Genomic DNA, 17,912 nt, shown 5'->3' with positions numbered 1-17,912 from the left:
TTATCACTATCTCCCCCAAATTTGGGTGCATCTCTTATCCATAGTAGCATGTGAATATGAGGAGCACCTCTTGCCTGATACTCTTTCCACCAGAAGAAGTCACTTACATCTCTAAGAGGAGAATTGCTTTTGTTGCAGATAAAAGAAAGCATAGGTTGAAACTTATGGTTGAAATACCTACAAACATTAGCAGGCTCTAATGAGAAAAGTTCTTCAGCTGTCTTTAAATTGATGGCTTTCAAGTTAGAGTTTGCATCTCTCAAGAATTGAGAAAGGTCATCCCATGCATACTCAGTGCAACTAAGTGTGAGAAACCATGTTGGTGCACCCAGGTTTCTCAGCATACAGTTCAGTTCTCCATGACAACGGAACCAATATTCGTTGGTGTCACGTTGGCATGCCATTAAATTAATCAAGTTGTGTTGTAAGTTCTTGTCCTTTTCGTGTTGTTTGTCCACAACATACTTTGCAGAGATATTTTGAAGATTAAGTCCTGATTTTAGAATGTGATTTACTGCATACAAAAGTCCAGACAAGTCACTTTTAAATAGAAGGTGAAATATCTATGGGATACACTGTCTGAATCCTGCGACTATAATCGTGTTGATTGGTATTCAGCTGCTGGTATTTGTATAGGCTGGTCATCATACCAACCTCCTTTTCCAGTGGAAAACAAGTGGGGAAAACAGCTAGCCTCTAAACTTTTTTCCCCCACACACAGGGAAGCTCCTTTAGCTTAGTTTATTTGGAAAACCTCTATAGCATCACCAATGACTTCTTTGGAATGTAATGAATGGATGCTGTAATGCTCATAAATTTGTTCAGATCAGGATCCATCCACTTTTTCTATTTGTGCACTTGCTGGCAAACTGTCATCTTCAACATTTGGTACGTCAGGTTGAACATCAACATTTTTGTAATAAATATTATTTTGTAAAGTGATGATAGGTGCTTTGGCACACTTTCTTTGATAAACATGCTAATGAATGTCCTTGTAAATGAGTATATATTCTTACTTTTCATGATCTAATCCTTGCAAAAATATTTTTTTTGCTTGAAACTTCTACATGGAAAATAATTTACAAAACTTCATAATAAATCAATAGATTGCTGCTGAATACTATAGTTCCATTTGTAGTCAGGGCCCTGCCTACGCCTACTCTGAGCCTTATCAGTTATCACCTCTTCCATATTTCTCCTCTTTTTCAATAGGACTGCCATCCTTCATCTCATAACATCAACTTCATGTACTAATGTGTTTTCTTGTAAATAACCTTCTACATTAGAGAAAGGGTCTGTACAGGAGGTATGTTTCCATTGACCTCTAAATATTTGACAATAATACTTTTATTGACAAGTCTTTTCCTTTGGCTGCATCTTTTCATATCCATCACTGTTTTAGCCAATGTTCTCATTCTACTGATACTCAAAATTAAAAGCTTCCTCTTCAACACAAATGCCTTAAAAACTACAGCCTCAACGCCTTCTTTTTTGATTCAGTACTTCTCTTCTGCTTTTGTATTGCTTCATAGTTTTAATAGGATTCTGAAATACCCTGGCACGAAACATTCTAACTCTAATTTCTTTGAACTATTGCTGTCTTTTGGTTAAGCTATCCGCTTTCTTCATTGATTTCTTGCTTGCAATCTGACATTTTTTTCCTTTGTTTGGCTGATTTAAAAGTCTCCTTTTTATAGTTTTCATTTTGCAGACATTTTAGTTTCCCACATATGGATTTTACAAATGTTCTAGTTTTCTTACCAGCATCTCCTTTCTCTTTAGTAGCATTGTCCACTTGTTCTTGATGTTTCTGTGTTGAAAGTAGATAGTATATTTTCCTTCATTTATTTTTTGCTTGTGTTGTCTTGTAATTTTAGATATCTCTTTAAATGTAGGAATAGATCTCTGAAATAAAAAAATAGCAAAATGTATACCTTTATATTATATACTATTCAATAATATATCATAAGCATTTAAATGTAATACAATCAATCGCATCACTATATTCTCACACTCTACATGTGTTAGTTTTCATGTTAAAGAAGAGTACCTTTTTCGATTATCATATGCATAAATCTCTGACTCAATGTTTCGTTTTATCCATGAATGTGTGCTTGGCTGCATTATGTTATGTATCAGTGCATGCTTGGGTATCATATCAGATGCATCAGTATTTCACTTGGTACATTTGTCCATACATAATTCTGACTGAGAGTGTATCAAAATATGTGTCCATCTATGCATGAGTGTATAATTGTATTTGTAAGGGTAGGCCTCCCTCTGTTACTGTATGGATTACTATATGACTCAGTATGTCAGTGTACACATCAGTGACTGTCTAGGTGTGTCAGGTTATGCATCAGTGTGTTGATGGGTGTCTCAGTGTACCCAACAGTGTGTTCTTGGATATGTCAGTATATGTATCTGTGTATTCTTGGTATGACAGTGTATGTTTCTGTATCGGCCAGGGTGTGTAATTATATGCATGAGAGTCTCCGTGGGGCGTGAGTGTAGGTGTCATTGTGTTTTTAGGTTTCTCAGTACAGTATATACATGAGTGTATGTGTGGGTGTCACAGTATATGTACCAGTGTGTGCAAAAAACAGCCAAAATTCAGAAACCGCCATGACACTGGAGGGCAGAAAACAGGCAGTCCCACCACCAGCACCACCAGCCCGACAAAAATTCTACCATTAGCTTACAATCCACAAATCAGCAAAGCGGTTCTTCCAATGCAGAAAACCGTTGGTGGTGTGATCCACGGCGGTCTGAACTCACATCACACAGAACACCACATCACATCGTGTAGTTTGCAGAGAAACAAAAAGCAAGATTAGACACCCATACACATATCACAATGCACACGTCCCACACCTGAACATCATACACAACACAAAATTTACTATCACACACAAAACACTACAACCGTCACATACTGACATCAGAGCACTTACACCTCATCACTAACATTTCATTCCACCTATTTTTTTACACTACGTCGCAGTATTTACCATCAGTGCCATGTCCCAAAAAATCACCCATGTTTCACTGAAAATGAGTTGAGGGTCATGGTGGACGTAATTGTCAGGGTAGAGCCACATCTTTTCAGAGCACAGGTTCAGCAAACATCAATATCAGGAAAAATGGAGTTGTTGCAAAGAATAGTCAACAGTGCGAATGCTGTAGGCAGTTATCCATGCACAAAGGAGGAATCAAGAAGAGGTGGAACAACCTCAGGGGGAAGGTACGTTCCATGTCATCATGGTACCAGCTGGCGGTACTCAAGACTGGCGGTGGACCCCGAATTCCTCCCCCTACTTTCACATCTTGGGAGGAGAAGGTATTGGACATCCTGAGGGCCTGACAGGGATACCTGGGGGAGTGAAGGCTGGTAAGTCCCCACAACATTTATGCCATCAAAATGTTTTGTCTTGCATGCTCCCTCATCACCTTTCCCCACCTCAATTATCAAACCACCCTCCACCCAGGCGTGCCAAATGTACAAATACAGTTTTTTGTACAATCTATGATGGCATACACTTTACTAGGCAAAACATGTAATCACTCATGTCATTAGTCAGACAACATAAGAGGGTATCAGCACTAATCTAACTACCAACATGGTCAAACAGCTTGGAGCATGATGTATGGACTTGAAAATTCTGACTCTCACTTTGTTCTAACTAAGAATTGGTAGCAGCTGTCATTTTCATTTCAGGGGATCATGTAAAGACAGTGTGTGCATCTCACACAACATCACTAGTACTCAAACCTAAACATAACTTGTTGTATTACTCATGCCAACTGTGTCTTCTAATATCCCACAGGTAACCTTGCCATTGTCACTATGACAGAGACAGCCACAATCCATCTGGATGAAGGCCCCAGTGAGGACAACACCCCTGGATATTTATTCCTTGATGACAAAGCCGGCCTATTAGGGACACCTGGTCAGTCTACAACTGTCAACCTCACCCTGCCCACATTGACTCCTCCCAGCCCTGTTGCGTCTACATCACAGGCAACAATTCGCCCCCAAACCTGTATCCCAAGTACAGTCTCCTCCATTGTGCGCTCCCCAATACAGGTATCTTAGTCACCTTTTGTCCCCCCTGACAGTGATGGTCTTGTCACCCGTGGGAGTGGGCACACAGTGTCAGGGGCATAGACACGTGGGGGTAGGGTGGGTGGGAGGGTTGGTGTGCACCAGATGATGGGGGCTCAAAGGGGCACTACTGACCAGGACTCCATCTCTCAAGTTTTGGGAACCTAACAAAATTCCCAAGGCATGATGGGCCAGGTACTTGCCATGATGGGGGAACTCAACAGCTGCAGGGGGACAACCACCAGGAAGCCATGCATCAGTGCCAAAAATGCAATCCTGAGCTCCATTGCTGGGGTGTTGAGGGACTTCAGCACTACCCTGAGTAGGTCTGGCACCCAACATCAGGCCTCTTCCACTACTAATGCTTCATCAGGCCCTTCAACATCTGTGGCTGCTAGTGGAATGGAAGCCCTGCCAAGGGAAGGATATGCCTCAGACACCCCACCGTCTGTAGCTGAAGAACCCCCCACCCCACAACGGTGGACTCCCACCAGTCATCCAGGGGAAGCAGATGCCAAGACCTAACCCACTGCCAGGAAGTGAACCTCTCCTGATTGGTTCCCCTTGTGTGCAACATATATACCCTATTGACTGTTCTGAAGCAGAACTCCATTTACCAATAGTTCAAGGACACTGGACTTCTGTCGCCAAAAGGTGTAGAAGCTACCCAGATGATTTCATCCACCATGACTGACCCCTTTACTGTTTTCATTGTATCATTTTTTTTTAAATCACTCATATAGTTTTGCAGGCTCCAATAAATACCACTTAAACACTGGTCATGTGTAAGTGTGATGTATCAACTCTTGTACCAAAATGTACCTCTCTAATGTACAACCTTTGTTAGGTCCAGCACACGAGTACTGTATAACCAGGATACATTTAACATTGGGATTGTTAAATAGACATCACAACATTCAGCTGTATTGAACATCTCCACATAGTTATTTGTAGATTTTCAATCAGCAGCTAGAGGAGCACTGCTTGTGACTTCGGAATGTCAGCTCAGGCATCATACATTACTAACCCACAGGATATTGATGTTAGGGACATGTTCATCTTTCTACAACCCAGAAGGCAAACAGATTGGTTCTATGTATCACCAGATTAAGCCTTATTGCATACTTATAACTTTGCTTCCTAATAAACATACCCCATGATATAGACAGAGATCAGTACTGATAGACCCAGTCCTGGAAACCTTCACTTATCATGGTCAGGTAGCTGTAGGCTTGCCATTCACCTATGTCAGTCCTCAGAAACATGCACATTAGCCTGCAAAGTAGTAACACACTTACAACTATGTGCAAGGTAGGTCACACACAACAGAAACCAATGTGATGGTAGAGGCTCTGGATTCCACATTATAACATGTGTGAGACACAAGTGGGTACATACATGGTACCATTTGTCCCCCTCCAGTACTATACAGGTCTATTTGATAGAAACGCACACTGTCATCCCACTGTCCTGACAGTCTGGCCATATAAGTTGCCCTCCAAAAACTCATGATAAACAGTATCTGGTTTCATCCATGTCCCCTTCTCATGTCTGCCTGCAAATCCCATCTGCCTGTGACACTGTCTGGGATTTCCAAATGAGAATGAGCCAAACAGAAACTCAGCTAATCTGTGACTGAGAAAGATAAGGGATGGGACAGATTTGGAAACATACGTCACTTTGACAATTCATTAGTACAAGTGTGATCTTTGCTTGTGCATTTACAAATCATGACACTGTATACCTGACTGTTCTGTACACATTACCAAGTAACAATCTGCATGCATATCTGAGTCATTGGCATTGGAGCAACCTAAGACCTCACAAATGCTGGTAAATAGGAGCTGACATGCCAGGCATAAATAATAAAATACATCATGGATTTACATTTGTAAAAATGCATCACATACCTTTAGTCAGTTGAAGTACTGATCGATGAGATCTACCCTGATGTCTCCAGCTTCACCTTCATCATGCTCATCCTCACATGGCAAATCTTCTGCATTTCCATCCTCAGGATCTGCTGGCTCACCCTCATCTGGTATGAATGGCATCTGACGTCTCAGGGCAAGGTTGTGGAGCATGCAGCAGGCAATAATAATTTGGTATACCTTAAGTGAGTGGAGAAGAACTCCTCCAGATTTGCCAATGCTGCGAAATCTTGCCTTCAGGGACCCAAAAGTCCACTCCATGACACGCCTTGTTCTTCTGTGGGCCTCACTGAAGTGACTTCCCCTGGCGTGGTTGGATTCCTCACTTGTGTCAACAATCAAAGACAGTTTGGATAGCCAGAGTCACCTGTGAGGAATAGGTACAACAACACAAACATGACATTTGTGATAGCAGGAGATAAACTTTACAGACAGACATGACATCTATGACTTACCAACCAGCCAGGCCCTCTTTGTGTACAGTCATGTAATCAGCAGTGGGATATTGCTGTTTTACATGATGAAGGAATCATGGACTGATCCAGGATACTTTTCACATCCTTGTGAAATGTAAAGGTCAGCAAAACAAACCACTTGGACGTTGATGGAGTTGTAGTTTTTTCTGTTCCTATATACCTGTTCATTGACACTGGGGGGAACCAAGGCTACATGGGTGCCATCTATTACTCCAACCACATGTGAAATATGTCCCAAAGCATAATACTCTGCCTTTACTTAGGCCAAAGCTTCATGCTGGGGAAACCTGATGTAGCTGTACAGGTGTTTGAACAATGCAGTGTTATGGCCACTGAATTTCGAAAGGACCCAGGAAGTATAGCACTGACATGACTTGAATGATGGGAGGTATGCTGTTGGGATTGTGAATGGCAAGTATCAGATCTGACTCCAACTGATGACATTGATCCATGATTGTATGAATATTCAGGCAATAGATTTATATTATATGTCTCTGTTCCATGGTGTGCAGGTCTACTAGTGGGCGGTACACTAGAGGTTGTCTTTCTCTGCTTATGCCAAGGTAACTATGTGGGGCAAAAACAAATTCTAGGTGAATGATTTAATCTATACATCATGATTATATTCACATACATGTCACACATATCTCAATATGATGTCCGATGAACTATATGAAATTTGATTTACAGCACATAGCTATGCATTCTATGACTGTTTCCTTGATTCATGTCCCCTAAACCCTCAGGTGTACTATACATGCATAAATATGTGACAGGCAGTAATTGACTGATCTACCTAGTTTACACATGGGACATATTTGTTGCACCTATACTCCATTTATGTTGTAAATAGAATGTTGTCAATAGATTTTCATGTCCATAACCAGCCACACCTCTTTTACACAGCCTTTACAGCTCACATGCACATTGAGACTAGCAAAAATGAAGGCAGCACTTAAAACTTGTTCGTAGAGACTAGTTAAGAGTAAATGAAACACCTTCAATTACTTTTCCATTCATATAATTGCCTCAAAATGGCAGCTGACTGACCTACTGTACTGTATATGAGGAAGTGAACTTACTTCGCCAGAGGATCTCATCATGGCAGTAGGTGGTTACAACCACGTTGGACATTGCTATTGGAACACATTGTTGCCTTTGGTGGGTTTGGGGCAATGTCTGCCAGCGGAGACGGTCCTGTATGTGGTGGACGTGGCCGCCGTCTTCTGCAGTATTTGTCACTTGCCTCTTGACACTGCTGCCAGCAAGTCCTCAACAAACTGAGCTGCCGTGTACTGCCTCTAGGAGCAATCATGCAACGTTCTGCAGGTGATAGGGTCCCAGCCTTCACTCCAGAAGGGCTGGACAAGCTTGTGGATGAGGTCCTACCCCTGTACTAACAGCTATATGGTGCACCAGAGGACCCCAATGGTATATCAATGTTTGAAATGTGGGGTGTATGATGGTGTACGTGAAATGTAAAGGACTGAAGGATTGTGTTATCATGTGTGGGTCTATGGACATGTGTAGATAGTGGATCATCTATCTTCCTTGATCCACAACATATATTGAAGCATATACATCAATCATGGTGTGAGAAATAATAGTAGAGCCATACCATGTTATGGACAATCTTGTGGCCTGGTCATATGTGTTTAGTCAATACCTGATACTGATCATGCATGTTGTATGGCTTGCTCCACTTCACACATGGCCTAGCTGCTGATGGCAATGTGATAAGGAGTTTGAACTGTGAGGAAGGATATGTTTGGTTACTTGCTATGACTGAATTTATTTCCCCACTTGTGTTTGGATGGTGCATGTGGACATAACTTTCTCCTCTTGTCTGTGTCATCCATGCAGGTCAACACCCATCAAAAAAGGGAATTTGGTGTGCCATCACCAAGCAACTGTGGACGCTGGGGGTCCACAGCCAGTGGAGCACTCACTGTAGGAAGCAGTGGGAGGACCTGAGACGCTGGGCCCAGAAGACCGCAGAGGCCCAAATGGGGATGTCCTCCCAAGGAGGGAGGGGTGCCCATCAGACCATTTTAACCCCCTCTAATGCCCAACATTTTGGCGGTGGCCTACCCTGAGTTGGATGGGCTTTTCAGGGCAGCACAACAGCCACAATGGGGTAATACTGACTAGACTGATTTACATCCTTCTGCCAGGTCAGTGTATGATGTGAGAGAATCTAAGCTGTGACAAAGTTGTAAGTACTAAAGGTGAAAGGTCTCCTAGGAACACCTGGATGTACAGTTGAAAACATTGGTACTCAGGTGTGCACATTCTACTGTGTATTTGGATATATTACTCACCTATGTTATCCCTTTTGTAGAAAAACAATGTGGTGATGCACATGTGACTGTGTATTATGTGTACCACCATACTGCTCTATTTACCCTGCTGGTTGACCCTTGCTACCTACTGATCCATCAATCCAAAATCCTGATGGTAAGTTGTCCAGGTCTTTGGCCTCTGTCCATTCCAATGTCCCTTGATTAAGCTATATGTGTAAAATAGAGTCAGGCAGCTTGAGAATAGTTCTACTAATCCTGAGTAGTGAAATTAATATCAATGTGGTGTGATACCGTGATCTCAATCTGACATTTCACATGGCATATTTGCTAGTCTTAATCAGAGCTGTTAGGATGTGTCCCCATTGTCACGTGAGGACTATACATTGGCATTTGTTATGGTTCACCAAAATGGACATCACACATGTTTGAAAGCAAGGTGGTATGACTACATTCCTAGTGCAACCCATTTTATTGACATGAAACCTCAAGAACATTAGTACCATGTACATGTTATTTGGATGGTAAGTGACTAATCAACAATTTGCTTAGTCAATGCCTTCTGGGCATGCTAAATAGGGCAGGACCAAATCTACATAGGTCTAATTCACTGGCTTTAGCCAACAACATGTGTATATTGGTAATTTCTGCAATATCTACATTGTGATTGAACTTAGGCTTACTTACATTTGCTGTTGTGGATAGGGTTTGAAAGTTTGTAGTATGGCAACCCTTAAGTTGCACTGATTTAATTTTGTTGCAGGTGTGGTAGTTCACAATCACATGTTGGTTGAATGATATGTGTTGCCAGTCAATTGGCTTGCCTCAAGGTGTAATTAATCCACATTCTCCTTCAGTAGACACTCCCTGGTGGTGGCAGACCCATCTGGGACCACCCAGGCAACATCTATGTTCACCACCCCTTTCTATCACCACCCTCTCTGTAGCTTAACTCCCAGTTGGCCCTGCCCTCTCACCCAAGAGGATGGGCCTCTCCTTTGCCACAGGCACCTCTGCCCCAGCCCCTGTTCCCCCTGCTGCCCTCAGTGAGGAGGCTGTTGACCTCTTGCGGTCAATCTCTGTGGGTCATTCAAACATTGTGAATACCATCCAGGGACTGGCAACTCAGATACAACAGAGTAATGAGTTCCTGGAGGGCATTGATGGTGCACTGGCTGGCCTACAGAGATCCTTTCAGTCTCTGGCCTCCACAATGACTGCAGCCTGTCACCCTTTGTCTTCCATACCTCTCCACCTTCCTCTTCCCAATCCCAAACCTCTTTTTCCCAAATTCAGCCAAAACACACAGACAGGCATCTACCTCAACATCCAAGGTTAGGTCACACAAACATGAGCACAACAAGGCACACCACTGGCATGTACACAAGCAACATACACCTGCACACAAAGCAACAGTCACAACCTGCCTTGACACCCCCAGCACCCCCAGCATTACACACAGCACACCTGACACACCTGCAGACACCACATTCACAGATATAGCCACTATACCTGTCCTACCCACAGACAGCACCACAGAAGACCCTCAAACATACTCCCCAGTCACCACAGCTACAGATACCACAACCACAGACACTCCTACCTGCAGCACATCCACCATACCAGCATTCACCACCCCATAGACAGTCACCTACCCATCATGGCATCCCCCAGCACCTCCACCCCATCCCAAGACACATAAACACCCTCAATCACCTACCCAATAAGCACCCATCACCCACAAGCATACCTCGCACAAACATGAACCCAAGACATCCACACTTAACACCTCAGACAATCAGTCCCTCTCCCGTCACACAGAAACCCTTTTGCTATGACCGTCCCTGTGTGTCTAAAAAAGCTTTCCTTTTGAAGTTTGCCCTTTTCCCTACTCCTCTCCTCCCCATTAAACCCCTAAATGTTCTGTGACCCTCCCCAAGTCTGTCCCTTCTACCTCTAAGGCCTCCTCAACCCCCCTGCCAGTACCCAAGCTCCTCCCCCACAAAGAAGTCTACCTCTCCTATGAAGACCAAATCCTCCAACAAACCTAAACCTAAACCCACCCCCCAAGCCAAATCCCAAAGGGCCCACCTCCAAGCCTAAGCCCAAACCCTCCCCTCCCCCCAATAATCCCTGAGGTGTCCGACTGCCCTCTTGATGCCCGTACTTACAGGGCAGTCAGGAGTCAAGTCCTGAGCACACATATGTGGATTGTGAGCACACTAATGACACATTTAGACTGGCCTATGGCCTTGGACATTAATATTATTTATTACGAAATAAACTACAACCAACCAGTTGTTGTTTTTGAGGTTACATCTTAGTCTTGTATTTCTTTTCATGGATGGAGTTCCCAGCTGACAATGTTTGTATATGAGTAGTTGTATGGGTGTGGTCCTTGTGCTTCCTGTATTGTTTGCGCAGTATGTGTGTGTGAGTGTGTGCAGTGCCTTTGACCCCCCCCGAGTGATAGGGTGTGTTTTGTGTGATGGGCATGTGTATGTTTGTAAAATGTTATTGTCATGTTATTGAGTGGTGTTTATGTTGACATGTGCTTGTTGCTGTGTTGTTTGGCTTTGTGTAATTTGACTGTGTGCGTGTTTTGTGCATTGTCTGATCTATACGATGTGTGTGTGTGAGTGTGTGTGTGATATGTGTGTTGATCAGTACGTTGTATGCTTGTGTGAATGTGTGTGTTTGTTCTCTGTTGGTTGTACATTGTGTTGTATGTGTGATGTGTCCCTTGTTAGTGACTATACAGAGTGTTTGCCGATGTATTGGGAATGGTGTGGTTGTGGTGTTGTTGTGACATGTTGAGGTATTGTGTGAGTCTTGGCCTGTGCAGTGTTTCTGTGTGTACCTGTGTGTGTTTGTGACATGTGTGTGTGTGTGTGTGTGAGTGAGAGGTGGCCGAAACATGTGTCATGTGTATGTGTGGGTCTGTGTGTGGCTGTATGTGAGTGTGCATGTCAGTGTACTGTTATTTGTCATCCTCGCACCCTCTTCCTGATTGTATGTTGTGTGAGTGTACATAAAATCACAATATACAGCAATAGGATCTGACTGTGTGTACTTACGATTGCTGTCGTCCTCGAAGATTCCAGAGTCTTTGGGTGAGCTAGAGCAGCAGGATGACATCTAGCTCTAGTTCCATGGCAGCTCCAGGCGAGTATGACTTCCTGAAGGTGGGTGTCTCCTTTTATGCATGTCACTTCCACCTGGGTTTCCGTGGTGGTGTGGCAGCGGCAGAAACCTTGTTGGTGTGCAACCTTCTAATCTGTCCAGCGGAAACCTGGTCTCCGTCTGCCTGCAGGTGGCTACCGTCATCTGTGGCGGCCAGACCACAGTGGCTGTGCTGGCTGTGCTTTGGCTGTATTCTTTTGTGAATACCACCATGGACATTATTTGGCAGTCTTCTCTGCAAGCCTGTTGGTGGTATGACCACCAACATGGCAGTCCTAAGAGTGACAAACTCATAATGAGGCCCAAAATGTTTTTAGCAATGTCATTTACAGTTTTATCCCTGTTGAATACACACCCATCTATTAATACACATTTATTGTAAATATACACTATAATTTTTATACCTTTTAAATGTATTTCAATGATAGGTAAAATACTGTCACACTATCACTTTCAAGTCTTTTATTTGTATAAGCATGAAATTTCAGAATAAGAATGATACACCACTCTTACCCCAAGGAACTAGTAATGGCAACCTCGTCACATTTTCTCTCAGTGATACTGTACTACTTAGCAAATCACAAACAGTGTTTCATGTTTTGTCTTATCCCACATCTGAATGGTTACTATCTGTTAACCCTTTCTTATATTATTGGTAAGAAGCCAAATTTGCTACTGTGTGCTGCTGGAGTCGCGATTCCATCGCAGCTCTCAGCATGGTCTCCCGTGTAACTTTGCAATGGAGTCGCAACTCCATTCCTGGATTGGAAAACAGATTTCTCATTATTTTTTTGGTACAGTTTTAGCTACTTTTTAAGTACACTGTTAATACTCAATCTGGAAAATATTTTTTTCCTGCTCTTTTAATACTAAAACCTGTCTTATTTTAATATTGTATGTGTGCTTTAAAGCTCCCCTTTCCCCACACTCTTTCTCCTCAGTTCGAATAGCAATCTTATTTAGAACACTCTGCTGTACCAGTAGTTCAAAAGCTCACTGTGCTTTTTCTCACCGGCAGACTAGCTTCAATGTGTGCTATAGCAAGTGTGGTTGACTATTACAAAATGTAAGCATATCCAAAATGGAATTACCTGGTTATGAATAAACAAGAACCAATCAGTGACTGTCTGAAAGCATATTTTTCATCACAACCTTTTATTTATCCACCAATGTATGTACAATATCCAATCCAAAATGTGTTTTTTTTAAATCCACTGGTTCCTACATTTTAACCACATTTTGAAAACTGCCTCATTCAGCTGCAGCCTTCTTCCATGTGCCACTGCTCCTTCCCCACAGAATGGTTAGAGTGTGGATTGAAGGTCATAGCTGTGTTTTTTGGGTGATTATGCTAGAAAGAATGGCATTGACAGGGACATGGGTTTGCCTAATATGAATATTACTTGGGTTGGTCAGAGAGGGTTAAAGTTGCAGCAATTGCTTCAATTGGTTGAAAGTGTTAGAGATTGCCAACCACCTCATCTCATGATTGTACACTGTGGTGGTAATGACCTAGGCACACTGACTAGAGTAGGGTTAGAAATCCGAATGAAGGATACCTTTGTCCAATTAATGACACTTTTCCCTCACACAGCCCTTGTGTTCACTAACATATGCTAGATACAGAAATGGAAGTGGTCAACTGAATTTTGTCCACAGATAATCAAAGCCAGGAAACACGTTAATAAAACTGTTTCAGCATTCCTTAGACACCATGAAATGATCGACAATAACACAATTACATACAATAAGCACAAAACCTCTCCATAGAGCTGCCATCCCAAACACTATTTAAAATTAAAAGAAAATTTGATTAAAAAAAAAAATGGATTTGCGACTTCACAGATTTGCAAACAAAAAGCACAAAATTCAATGCACATCCTCTCACATATTATACATATGTCATATTGTTAACATGTACCAATACATTTCCAAATACCTCAGTGTAAGATTAATGGGGTAGGTAAATAGGTGCAAGAGTGGTTAAGTGGATCTATGAGGGTATCAGTAGGTGTGTGAATTTGTACATGAGTGTGAGTGACTGTGAGTGGGTGTGTGAGTGTCTAAGTAAGTCTGCGAGTGGGTGCATGAGTGTGTCTGTGGGTGTGTGAATGAGTGTGTAAGTGTGTAAGTGTCTAAGTGGGTTTATCAATGGGTGTGTGAGGTTGAGTGTGTCTGTGAGTGGGTGCATAAGTGTGTGAGTGGGTGCCTGACTGGGTGTGTAAATATCTGCGTGTGTCTGTGAGTTGATGCATAAGTGTGAGTGGGTCTGTTAGTTTGGTTTGTAACTGTGTGAGCGGGTCTGTAAGTGACTGCATGAGTATGTAAGTAGATGTCTGAGTGGGTGTGTGAGTGTCTGAGAGGGTCTTTGAGTGGGTGTATGAGTCTCAGTGTGTCTAACAGTGGGTGTATGAGTGTGTAACTGAGTCTGATAGTGTGTGCATAAGTGACTAGGTAGGTCCCTCAGTGGGTTTATAAGTGTCTGAGTGGGTCTGTCAGTATGTTTAAGTGTCTGAATAGGTTTTTGAGTGGGTGTATGAATGTCTGAGTGAGTATTTGACTGGGTCTATGAGTGGGTGGATGAGTGTGCCAGTGGGTCTGTGAGTGGATGTGTGAGTGACTGAGTATGTCTCTGAGTGGCTATATAAGTGTCAGAGTTGGTGTGTGAGTGGATGTCTGAATGGGTCTTTGACTGGGTGTATGAGGGTCAGTGTATCTGTCGATGGTTGCATGAGTGCTTATGTGGGTCTGTGAGTGGGAGTGTGAGAGTGGGTCTGTGACTGGGTGTCTGAGTGACTGAATGGGTCCTTGAGTGGGTGTATAGGTGTCTGAGTAGGTATTTGAGTGGGTGCATGAGTGTCACTGTGTTTGTGAGTGGGTGCATAAGTGTGTCAATGGGTCTGTGAGTTAGTGTATGAGTGACTGAGTGGACATCTAAGTGGGTGTACAAGTATCTGTCTGGGTCTGTGAGTGGGTGTCTGAGTGTCTTAAAATGGTATTTGAGTGGGTATATGAGGGTCAGTGTATCTGTCAGTAGATGCATGAGTGTCTGTGTGGGACTGTGAGTGGGTGTATGACAGTATGAGTGGGTCTGTGAGTGGGTGTCTCAGTGTCTTAAAGGGTCTTTGAGTGGGTGTATGAGTGTGTCAATATGCATTTGAGTGGGTGTATGAGTGTCACTGTGTCTCTCAGTGGTTTCATGTATGTGTCTGCGGGTATGTTAGTGGGTGTATGAGTGACTGAGTGGATCTCTGAGTGGGTGTACAAGTGTCTTAGGGGGTCTGTGAGTGGGTCTTTGAGTGTCTGAATACGCCTTAAAGTAAGTGTATGAGTGTTAGTACATCTGTCATTGGATTACATGATTGAGTGAGTCTGTGAGTGGGTATATGAGATTGTGAGTGCATCTTTTATTAGGTGTCTGAGTGCCTCAATGGGTCTTTGACGGAGTCTATGACTGTTAGTGCATCTCGGAGTGGGTGTATGATTGTCAGTGCGTCTGTCAATGGGTGTATGAGTGTGTGTGGGTCTGTGAGTGGGTATGAGAGTGTGAAGAGGTGAGTAAATGGGTCTTTGCGTGGGTGCAAGAGTATTTCAATGGGTACTTGAGTGGGTATATGAGTGTCACTTGGTCTGCGAGTGGGTGCATGAGTGTGTCAATGGGTCTGTGAGTGGGTGTATGAGTGACCAATCATCTGTGAGTGGGCATGTGAGTGGTTCTGTGAGTGGGTGTCTGAATGGGTCTTTGAGTGGATGTATGAGTGGGTATTTGAGTGGGTGTATGGGTGTCACTGTGTCTGTGAGTGGGTGCATGAGTGTGTCAGTGAGTCTGTGAGTGGGTGTGTGAGCCACTGAGTGGACCCCTGAGTGGGTGTAAAGGAGTCTGTCTCAGTCTGTGAGTGGGTATGTGAGTGTCTGAGTGGGTCTGACAGTGCGTGCATTAGTGTGTGAGTGAGTGTGTGAATGTATCTTTTTTTTTTTTATGTCACCAAGGTTTGCAACTGTAGCGAAGCCTTACACGGGGGGCACACTGAGCACTGCGATGGAGTCGATACTCCACCATTTTGACCGAAAAAGGGTTTTTTACCTTTTTAAAGACTTAAGGGGGCCCTCAGACACCCATTAATAAACATCATGAGGTTAGAGTACCCCTACCCTGACCCCTTCTATTGTTCTTAGCCCCTCTTTATATCCCCTAATCACAGTACTGCTTCTGTCATGAGGAGCCGCGTCACTCTGCACAGGAGTCGCAACAGATCCGTGTACCTATGTATACAGATTTGTTTTACACTGAATAACTACAAAACCACTGAATGGATTCACACCAAATCACAAAAAGGTTACTTTCTGGACCAGGCCTTAACTTTCTGCCAAATTTGGTGTAATTCCATCCAGTGATTCGGGCGCTATTGCTGGGGAAAAGCCTTCAATAAAACACGATCGCAACCTATGCTGTGTCCGGGCATATCTGTAATTGATTAGACACTGTGGCGGTCATTCCTACCTTGGCGGGCGGGAACCGGCAGAAGACCGTACCGCGGTCAAAAGACCGCGGCGGTCATTCTGACTTTCCCGCTGGGCTGGCGGGCGACCGCCAAAAGGCCGCCCGCCCTCCCAGCGGGAAAGCACCAGCAACGAGGAAGCCGGCTCCGAATGGAGCCGGCGGAGTTGCTGGTGTGCGACGGGTGCAGTTGCACCCGTCACGATTTTCAGTGTCTGCTAAGCAGACACTGAAAATCAATGTGGGGCCCTGTTAGGGGGCCCCTGCAGTGCCCATGCCAGTGGCATGGGCACTGCAGGGGCCCCCAGGGGCCCCACGACACCCGTTCCTGCCAGCCAGGTTCTGGCGGTGAAAACCGCCAGAACCAGGCTGGCGGGAAGGGGGTCGGAATCCCCATGGCGGCGCTGCTTGCAGCGCCGCCGTGGAGGATTCACAGGGGCAGCGGGAAGAATAGCCCCAGAAGCACCGCCAGCCTGTTGGCGGTGCTTCCTCCGTCCCCTACCCTAGCGGTCTCGGACCGCCAGGGTAGGAATGACCCCCTGTGTGTATGTATTTACTGGTGGCCGAACCCATGGTAGGTAGTTACAGTTAGTTGAAACAGAGCTTTTTGGCTTGCTTATATTTTGCCACCATTTGACAGAATTTCATGACATTTTCCAAAAAAAGTGTCCCTAAGAATCTTGTCCTTGCATGGTTGCTGACTGGTCCTAACCAGCCTGCAACCACCAGACACGAGTCTGGACTCGTGGGGTGAGAGCCTTTTGCTCTCAGGAACAACAACACGAAGCCTTTCCTTGGTGGAGTTGTTATACCTCCTCTCCCAGGCCGGCACCCTGCACCAGTGGTCAGCTTCAAAGGTTTTACCGCCTTTGAAATCTGGCCTCTGCTGGTAGCAGAAGATGGCCACCCAATAGTTTTGTCCCCACTTTAGGAAGGAAAACCAACGGCATACCTAGGAAGGATAGGTATGCCTACCTCAGGTGTGGCAGGCAAGGTGACCACTCCATTTAATTTTCCTCCATCTTGGATTACAGGAAAAAAGCTAATTAGGGTTAGAGATTTGACCCCTTCCCACAGGAAGTGGTTACTTAGTGGGTGTAGTCACCGTAAGGTAGGTGTCCCATTAGCCATTACAAGGTACTTCCCCTAACATCCCATAAATGAAAAAATTTAGAAGGCAGCCCCGGACAAAGTGATTAGATTCAATAGACACAAAGTAGACCTAGACAAAGAAGTCCTAAGGCACGAGACCTGAAGCCATGCTGCTAAAAGAAAATGGCACCAAACTCTGCCTACTTCTCCAAGGACTCACCAATTGCAGCTGAGGTGTTGCTTGGAAACCTAAAGGACTCTACAAAACCCCAAAGCACCTCCAGTCTTAAAAAAATCACCAAGAACCTCTCTTATAGTGAAGGCATC

This window comes from Pleurodeles waltl, chromosome 1_2 (assembly GCF_031143425.1).
Source record: "Pleurodeles waltl isolate 20211129_DDA chromosome 1_2, aPleWal1.hap1.20221129, whole genome shotgun sequence".
Lineage (NCBI taxonomy): Eukaryota > Metazoa > Chordata > Amphibia > Caudata > Salamandridae > Pleurodeles > Pleurodeles waltl.
This window is presented reverse-complemented; position numbering follows the sequence as displayed.